The following is a 10,401-nucleotide window of genomic DNA, read 5'->3' as shown; positions in this document are numbered from 1 at the left end:
ATATATATATATATGTATGTGTGTATCTATAATATAATATACATATATAATAGTAAATATAACATAGTAATTAAATGCAAAAATTAATCTTACTTTTATTTACATATTACATTCATCAAGCATAGACTTTGTATTCTATAATAAAGATAAAATCTTTTTTCACCCTGTTTGTTGTTTACTATTGTTTACTGTTTATTTATGGTCTACAACTATAATTTTAGGTAGTTTACATTTGAAAAATGATCATTTTCATCTCCAATCTCCCTATCAACATGATCTCGCCTTATCCTTTTTTATAAATATATCTAATGTGGCTACCTATTTATCTTGTTTATTGACCCTTTAAGTTCAATCAAAGACACCTATGAGAATCAATTTAAAGCTACCAAGTGGATATTGGTGAACTCAACAAAGCCTCAACAACTAATGACAGTGGTTGACTTTCTATAATAATCTAGGGATGCCCAAGTAGTTCAGAGATAAAAGGTGGGGTCTGGTGAATACCTTCTTCTTCCTTGACTGACTATTGACAGGGCTAGTCTTATGCGGGCTCAGTGCAGGTAACTGTACTATATTGATGTTAATTAATGATTACATTGATTATATATAGGTTAGGGTATGGTGTTCCTTAGCCTCTCTTTATCTTCAAGCTCTTAAATACTTCTCTCACCTTATTCTGCAACATCCTCTGAGTACTGAAGGGAGAGATTTAAATGACTTGCTTAAGGCTCAATAGAGAACTATGGCTTATTATTTTTTTCTTATGCAGTCATGAATCTGCATTTAGCACTGTTCATTGTGAAGTGTGACTTCTCAGATTCATGCCTGGGTTAGAAGGCAGAGCAGTGCCTTATCAGTTCAGTTAACTATCAGAAATATTTCCCTCATGAGCCTACAATGTCCTCATGCCTGACTTGTCAGCTAAGCTTATAATAGTGGCACTGATCCCTAACAACAGGCATATGGTGAATCCGGACTCCATTCAGAAAGCAGTTGGTTAGTACCTCCCTACACACACACACACACACACACACACACACACACACACACACACACACACACACACATCATTCAAGCTGCCATGGCATAGATGGGCATATTATTTCCAATTGAATTTTTAATACATCCTTAGTCATTCCTTTGTATTGTATAGCATCTAAAGTTCCAAATCCCCATCTCCCTCATTACCTACACCTTTCCTCATACGTAATTTTCAATCTATCCTTTTTCCATGTGTTATACTACCTCATTTTAAGGTTATCTTTTACTTTGTCCCTATCATTGTTCCATGACTTTCTCAAGTACTCCATTGTGGACACACCATAGTAAAGAGTTAAATCTAGGATAGTTATATGAAAAGGAACACATAGTGTTTGTCATGTGGTTCCTGGGTTTCCTAACATGAAATATTTTTAATTTTAAATCCATTCATTGCTCTGAATGTTTCATTTTTCTTTATAGATAAATATAGTTCTGTTATCTATATGCACCGCATCTTCATTATCCATTCATCAATTGTTTGGCATCTATGCTCCCTCCATTTTCAAGCTATGTCCTAGAATAAGGTAGCAACAAGGACAGATTTTCAGGTATGTGTATCACTGTTAGAGCAAATGGAGTCCTTTGTGTACATGTGTAGGAGTGGTAAGGCTGGACCATATAGGAGTTTTATTTGTAGCGTTTTGTGAAAAATCCAGACTGTTTTACAAAGAGGCTGCACTAGCTTACATTCTCAATAACAGTGTATACTAGCGTTACTTTCCCCATATCATGCCAACATTTGTTGTTTTGGTATTCATGATTTTAGTCATTCTGAGTAAAGTAAGATAGAGAGCCTTAGTATGCATTTCTCTCATAGCTAATATTGAACACTTTCAAACTTGTTTCACAGCTATTCCTATTTCTTTGTGCAGAATTTTTCTGTTCACTTCTGTAATCATATTTCAATTAAATTGTTTATTTTATTGAGTTCTTCACAAATTCTAAAAACTAATGCTCACCAGATATATAACTGGCAAAGACTTTCTCACAAAATTTACATGTATTAATTCAATGGACAGCTCCCTCTACTGTACAGAAGCTTCTTAATTACTTGAGATTCAGTTTGTAGATTGTGGGTCTTATTTCCTGTGTTAAATGAGTCCTTTTTGGAAAATCTTAATACACTGAAGTGTGCTCCCTATGTATTATTTCTCTAGCGAGGCCCACAGTACAGGCTATCAAATCTATAGATGTAGATTAAAAAAGATAAATTAAAATCACATTATTATTAAGTACTATCCAAGCCTAGGAAAGAAAGAAATTTTTATCCATTAGTGATCATTGCTGCCCTATAATTTTTCCCAAATTTTACAATTTATAATAAGATACAATTGCTATATTACATCATCCTGCATGGTCAGGAAACTGAAATCACATAGTCAGATATCTTAAGCTCTTGTAAGATTATAGTGTGGCAGGTACCCAGGAATGCCACCATCTTACGTACCATAGAAGTGGAGAGCTCTTGCTAAAGTTCATATATGTTTTAAGTTTCTTTTCTGATAGTTGTCTAGAAGCCTTGGCCCCTCCCGATTTATTTCTTCACACCACGGAAGCTGGTATCCAAAGGACAAGTCATAAAAGTGATCAAAATGGATACTGTTGGTCTTGCCTCCAAGTTCTAGCACATCATTTCTGTTAATTAGAAGTGAGTCACTCAGGTCCTCAATCAAGTAAAGGTAAGTAATGATAGCATTAATATTACAAATAATGTTCCCATGTAAATTACTGATAGTCAACTTGAAAGACAGGAAATAATTTTTTTAAATCTATAAATAATGTCTACAAATTCATAAATGAATCATATCAGGAAATGTAATATATGATGTTCTCCCAATGATATCAGAAATGTCACAGTGATGCCTCAGTCATTATGTCTACACATAATGTAGTTTCTAATTAGTGCAATAAGGAAGCATAAAATAAATAAAACAAGTAATATATGGGCAAAAAACAATGTTATTATAAGCAGATGGGACAAATAGGTTACCTGAAATAGCAGAAAATGATGGTTTAGTATGTGCAGAGAATATTTTTAACCAGTTGGAGAATTTGTTCAATCTCCAACACTACAAAAAAAAACAATTACATACATATATACATATATATGCATGTATACATATGTTAGCTTTTATACATATCTATTATACCCATGGTATGAGATATAATTTAACACTAAAATGAACTAATAAGCAATTGAAATAAGTGGAAGGATGTGTACAAAATTTACTATTATAAATACTATAAATTCTTTACAAATTAAAGGGAAGTTCAACCAAACTTACATTATTTTATTCCTTTCTTTAAAAATCAGCATGTTGATATTATTATTTATTATATGAATATATAGATGATGTTAAAGAAAGTGGGAGATCCAAGTATTTATATTAAAATTGTCAACTATATCAAATAAACAATATGTTATCTGTACAAGTATAGGAAGCTAGACCAACGTAGAGAAATGAAAGCCCACCTTCTCTTTATGCCTGCCTGACATCAGTGGTTTTACTAAGGCCATCTGGGGCAACCACTTCATTTGAGAGCAAGTAGAAACAAAAAAAATATTGGTCTCAACACACAAAAGTCACATGTACTCTTCCTAGCAGTACATTAGTCTTAAATGTAAATGAAACAAACAAACAAAAAACACAAGGCAAATGCTCATGCCTATTAGATTATATAAGTTCACTGTAGTGGATGAATAAAGTAGAATGTTACAGCTTATAGTAAATATGAATGATTTCCAACTATGAATATTGACAATTAGGGAAAATATCATTTAAGCATCACAAACTTATAGGTGGTGAAAGAAGTTAGAAATGAGAATTCACTGGATAATTTCAACCACACATGTTTTAGAAGTACGAAGATATTAACATATTATTGTAGAAATTAGATATCTATCTTTTGATGCTAGATGCAGAATATAAATGTTTGGGTTGCTTTCTGAATTCTAGTTTGTATTTGTTTTCTCTACTTAAAATGTCTTGTGATTTTGCAAGTCACACCATCTTATATTTGAATTACTTTTTTTATGTATATATTTTAACAAAACTGACAATGTAGACTTCTATTGTAAATGGCTAAACAAGAAAAATTGCATGTAAACTTGTAGGTTTTAAAGTTTCTACCTTTTGAATTAGTCAATAAATTTAGTTTAAGCTGAATATAGAAATTCTTGATGATATCGCACATTTAAGGAAATCCATAAGATTTGGGGTAATTTATTATATCATTGAGTAAATTTAATAAAAATAAGCAATTATAAAGAAAATATTTCATGAAACCATGAGTGAACATAAGAGGTCATCTTGAAATTGTGGGAATGATAGTGTCTTGCTACAACTTCATGCTGTTTTCAGGCTTTTCCAAATCATGAGGCCTATGGGAACTTTATCAATTGTTCACTAAACGGTCAAAAGCACTTAGAGTGAAAATGAAGCTATTATAAATTGGTCTCAGATGCCAGCAGATTTTGTTTGGTTTGATTGAGGATATTATACACAAACAATTCAATGTACAAACACATAGATGTGGTTGGACAGCTTTTTTATGAAAAATTTTCAAGCCCAGATAAGATGAGATTGCAAAATCTGGTGCATCCTACTAAAAAGAAGGAATACAAAATAGATAGTTCATGTTTGGATCTTGTGAAAATCTCTAATTATTAAAGTAAGTGGCAGTAACAGGTTAAAAAAATCACTATAGGGAGAGATCCAAGACAGCAGCACCTAACACACAACTTGTTTGATCAGTAGGACAGCTGTGACTATTCAACAACCCAAGGACCGACCTGAGAACCAAAAAAGATAAACACTGGTGATCCACAGGTGAGAGGGATCCCAATTTTGTGGAGCATGGTTGTGTCTGGCCTCTCCCCACAGAGCAAAACCACAAAGTCCCTGGTCTTCACAGAAACAGGTGCACAGCCTCCAAAGACTAGCTCCACATGCCTGGCTGGCAGGCAGCTCTTGAACTTTGTAGTGCACAGACTAACTTGAGTTCACAAAATCCCCAGTGTCTGTGGGTTCTAGCAACGAGAAGATCCCACAGTCGGGATCACAAGTAGATCTGATCTCAGATCTCCCAGAAAAATCACAGAGAGAGCTCCTCGGTTCCTAAGCAGGCCTCCCCACACCTGCAGCGCTCAAAATGCCTGGCTTCCTCGCTTGGCAGGCTGCTGTTGAACCCGTGTAGTGCACAGAACTAGCTCGAGGTTGTAAAATCACCAGTGTCTGTGGGTTCTAACACTGAGCAGACCCCACAGCCAGGATCACAAGCAGATTTGTTCTCTGGTCTCCCAGAAAAATCACAGAAATGTCAGAGGGCCAAGCAGGCACTGAGCATACATTCCAACCAGAGACATCACAATGGGAAGAGGTCAGCATAAGAACCCAAGCAACAATCCCCAGGACCATTTGATACCACCAGAAACAGAAACCGGCAGTCCCACCACCACAACAAGCCCTGGAGATGTTATCTCAGCTGACACACAAGAGAAGGATTTTAAATCTGAGATTATGAAAATGATAGGGGCCTTAAAGGAGGAAAATAAATCCCTCAAACTAGAATTGGAAAATACAAAGAAAGAAATGAACAAATAACTAAGAAACTACAATCAAACAAGAGAAAGAAATGAATAAAAGAGTTCATGACTTAAAACAGGAGATGCAAGCTATGAAGGAAACACAATCTGAGATAATCCAGGAAACAGAAACCTTAGAGAAGAGAAAAGGATCTACAGACACAAGCATGACCAACAGAATTCAAGTTATGGAAAAAATACCAGAGAGAGACAATATGACTGAAGAAATGGATAGAGCAGTCAAAGAAAATGCTAAGTCTAAAAAGCTCCTGACACGGAATATCCAAGAAATCTTGGACACTATGAAAAGACCAAACCTAAGAATCATAGGGATAGAAGAAATAGAAGACCCTGAAGTGCAAGGCCCAGAAAATATTTTCTTCAAAATCATGGAAGAAAACTTCCCTAACTTTAAGAATGAAATATCCATAAATATACAAGAAGACCACAGAACTCCAAGTAGAATGGACCAGAGAGAAAATCCTCCCACCACATAATAAGCAAAACACTAAAGGTACAGAACAACGAAAGAATATTAAAAGTTGCAAAAGGCCAAGTCATATATAAAGGCAAATATATCAGAATTACATCTGAAGGGCCTGGGTGGAAATCATGCAGACACAAAGGGACCACAGATGTCAACCCAGACTCAGGGACATCTCTCTTTTTTTGACCTTTCTATTGTAGGTAATGAGATAGGAGCTGAAAAGAGAGAAAGGGGGATATAGAAATATAGAGGGAGGGTAGAACAAAAGGTAGATTTTTGAATCTATTTAACTCAAGGCCTTAATTGTTCAGAAGTAAGGATTTTTTAATTCATTGGTATAGAATTTTGTATATTGATGCAAAATAAGTGCAATTATAATACGTTGGTATAGAATTCAAATCTAAGATTATTCTTCACATGCACATACACACATTATATATATATATATATATATATATATATATATATATATATATATATATATATATATATATAGTATTATACCCATCCAACTCAATTATAATACAAGGTTTAGTTCTAATACCTTAAAAGTAGTGCTGCGGCCTATTTTGAATAATTGAGTAATACAAGCTAATTGCTAGTTGAACAAATCATGGTCATGTCAAGTATTAGTCTAGTTTTATCACAAAAATATATATCCTAGGTTTAGTTGTTAAATAAGGTCTTCAAAATCCTCAGAGACCTACAGAATATGACATTGAAAGATGTCTTTATTATTGCGAAGATCTTTGACAACAAGACAAGTTAACTCCTGGCAACACTCAGCTGACCTCAAAGAAGATGATGAGAATCAAAGAATCTCCTGATGAAGTTGGCTTCAAATGTGGCAAACAAGCCACTGAGCAAAATGTCTTCATTTCTGCCACACAGAGTGAATTCTGCCTAAAAATGAGCAAGCTTAGATGCAGGCAAAGTCAATTACTAAACTCTGCCAACATAAGACAAGCAAGTTCTCAATAGTCCCTGCCTCCAAAATATGTCTGTCAGATATATTGGGCTAGGAGGCCTAAGAATATGCTCCAACACTATAGAGAATGTTGGGTGACTGTTCAAGCAGTAACTGTGTCAGTCATTGTTTCATTTTGGAAGCTGCTAGCCTCCACTTCTGGTTCACTCAGGTATTTAAGCTTTATTCCTTCTCAAGTCTGATGGAGTTATAAACCAGATAGTTTAGTCTTAAATTAATCTTAGTTGGCTAGGGGTTAAGATGGTTCTAGATCAAGATAGATGTTTTAAATTAATAGAGATGAGATATGATAGATATGATTTTCATTCCAAAGTTTAAAAGTAACAAGATAGGAAAGATGTTTACTTCAAGTTTGCCAAATACAAATAGCCAAATCACTATGAATTATAATGCTTATATAATTTCAGATTGTCTCATGGTTCTTCCTGCTGTATGTAGTTTATTTTATTCATGTGTAGTAATTAAATCCATATATTATAAAGAAACATAATTTTTAAAATGTAAAAAAAAGAATATACCCAAAGTACATTCTACCTGTGTGTCCAGTGAGGGTTGATTCCTAAGCACCAATTCATTTTTGTAATAAAATATATTGTCTGCCTTTTCTGGCTTTGATTTTGCTGTTTAAGAAAAGTCACCTATAGCACATTCTCTGACTTAACTCTTGGCTGTTTCCATCTTTCTCTCTGGTTGTAGCCTGCTCTGCTCTTATTCTTCCTGCTCTGCTGCTCTTCGGTGTGACAGGGCTGAATCCTTTCCCACCCAGTTCTAGCCTTTCTTCTTTTCTTTTCTTTTCTTTCTTTCTTTCTTTCTTTCTTTCTTTCTTTTTCTTTTTAGCCACTCCATTTCTCCAGTTAAGCTGCCACTGCCACTGTTGCTCAGCTGGTGTCTGTGCCTTGCCATTCACCCATGGTCCTGCAGACTATGGCCAAGGCAGCCTTGGATATTTCTGCTCAAGGTAACCACGTAACTCTTTAAAATTTTTGCCCAAAATGCTTGGCACAATGGCATAGACCTGTATTCCCAGCACTAAGGACACAGAGGCAGGCAAATCACTGTGAGTTCAAAGCCAGCCTGGTGTACAAACTGAGTCCAGGATAGCCAGGGTTTCACAGAAAAACCATGTCTCAAAAAATCTGTCAGAAAAGAGAAGACCCTTTCCCCTACTCTGGCCTGTTAACTCATGGCAAACTTTCAGACCAAGTTTACAACTACCCAGAAGGCATAGGGGAAGTATTGTATAGAGAGCAGTTTGACTTCAATGCTGAGGCACCTTGGGAACCTAACTGATGATAGGGGGCAGGAGTTCCATCTCCTAACTTGTCCAGACAAAGGCTTGGTGGGTCCTCTCTTGGTTTTCCTGGTTAATGATTTTCGGCTTTGTGGCATACTACTGAGATGAACAGATTTATTGAAGATGCAAAGCACTCCATTGGCCTGTTGGACAAAGAAACAAACCTTGGAAATATTATTGACAACTATGTTTATGAACACACTGTGACAGGTAAAAATGTTTTGTTTTGTTTTGTTTGTGGGGGAGCTTGGGAAGATCGTGAAGCATAGTCAGTGGCAGAACGTGGTGGCTCAGATAAAGCCATTTTACACAGGGAAATGCAACTCTACTCCAGCTTTCTTGAGATCTTGGTGGCTCTTGGAAGTGGGTTTGCTTGTTCCAGTAAAAAAATGAAATGGCTGTACTGCAAGAATTGGGTGTATCTCCAGAAAACATAATTTACACAAGTCCCTGTAAGCAAGTGTCTCAGATAAAATATGCAGCAAAAGATACAGTAAATATCATGACACATGACAATGAAATTCAATTAAAGAAAACTACAGGGAATCATCCAAATGCCAAGGCCTTGCTACATATTGCAATGGAAGATAATATTGGAGGTGAAGGTGGTAATGTGTAGTTTGCACTACACTGAACAACTGTAGACATCTCTTGGAATGTGCCACGGGACTTGACGTCCAAATAATTGGGGTTAAATTTCATGTTTCAAGTGCTTGCAAAAAAATCAAGTGTATGTACATACCTGGCTGATGCTCAGTGTGTGTTTGACATAGCTGGAGATTTTGGTTTTACAATGAACATGTTAGACATCGGTGGAGGCTCCAGAGGAACTGAAATTCAGTTGGAAGAGGTTAATCATGTTATCAGTTCTCTGTTGGACATTTACTTCTCTGAAGGATATGGCATTCAGATAACATCAGAACCTGAAATCTACTATATACCTTCTGCATTTACACTTGCAGTTAAGACTATTGCTAATAAAGTTGTTGAAAATGATAAACGTTACTCTGGGATAGAAAAAATGGGAGTGATGAACTGGCCGTCATGTATTACGTGAATGATGGTGTCTATGGTTATTTTGCAAGTAAACTTTCTGGGGTCTTAAATGCCATTCCAGGAATTCAAAAGAAATACAAGGAAGATGAGCCTCTAGTTACAAGTACCCTTTGGGGTCCATCTTGTGATGAGCTTGATCAAATTATGGAAGGCTGTCTTCTTCCTGAAGTGAGTGTGGGAGATAGGCTCATCTTTGAAAACATGGGAGCAGATTCTTTCCATGAGCCATCTGATGTAATGATTTTCAGAGGCCAGCTATTTATTACATGATGTCATTCAGTGATTTGTATTAGATGCAAGATGCTGGAATTACTTCAGATGCAATGATGAAAAACTTCTTTGCACCCTCTTGCATTTAGCTGAGCCAAGAAGACAACTTTTCCACTCAGGCTTAAGCAGGCATTAACACCTCTTTAGATCTGAAGTCACAGGTTAAGCTTGTCTGGTCTACATTCCAGTGTGTGGAAAAAATTTTTTAATTAATCTTTATTCTGTTATTTCTCTTGGAAACAAATTTATAGTAATAGCTATTTGGAACCAGACAAAATCAACTTCCATCTGTAATTCATTGGGGCTAATGGGGAATTTAGATAATGTATACATACATACAGTTTGATGTATCCCTTAAGTATTTAAAATAAAAAAATGCAACAAAATGGTTGACTTAGTGGAGATTGGGTTCCCCATCAAATCGCTTACATACACATACACACTCTTATAAGGATTTCTATTAAAAGTCTTGTAAAGTTAATATGTTTTACTCAATATATCACATGCGAGTAGAAGACCAGTGTGACTTCATTAAATATGTTTAGTGTACTTAGAATGTGTACATTTGTGCTTTGAACTGTAGCTTAATAAATGTAAATTTGCATCATAGCATTTGTTGTTTTTGACCTAATGTAACCCTTGTAAGATTGCAATAAAACTTTGATTTTTTTACTGTTTTT

The 10,401-nt window shown here is 35.4% G+C and overlaps 1 pseudogene across 1 annotated transcript; it reads left to right on the top strand.

The window, feature by feature from the left end:
- The first annotated feature begins 5,454 nt into the window (after window positions 1–5,454).
- Window positions 5,455–10,047, top strand: LOC311589854 (antizyme inhibitor 1-like; annotated as a pseudogene). Its single transcript, XR_014783587.1, has 2 exons — window positions 5,455–6,140; window positions 7,939–10,047. The product of XR_014783587.1 is annotated as an antizyme inhibitor 1-like (transcript).
- Window positions 10,048–10,401: the final 354 nt, after the last annotated feature.

The sequence above is a fragment of the Acomys minous genome, assembly GCF_964271855.1.
Source record: "Acomys minous genome assembly, chromosome: 19".
In the NCBI taxonomy this organism is placed as follows: Eukaryota; Metazoa; Chordata; class Mammalia; order Rodentia; family Muridae; genus Acomys; species Acomys minous.
This window is presented reverse-complemented; position numbering and strand designations above follow the sequence as displayed.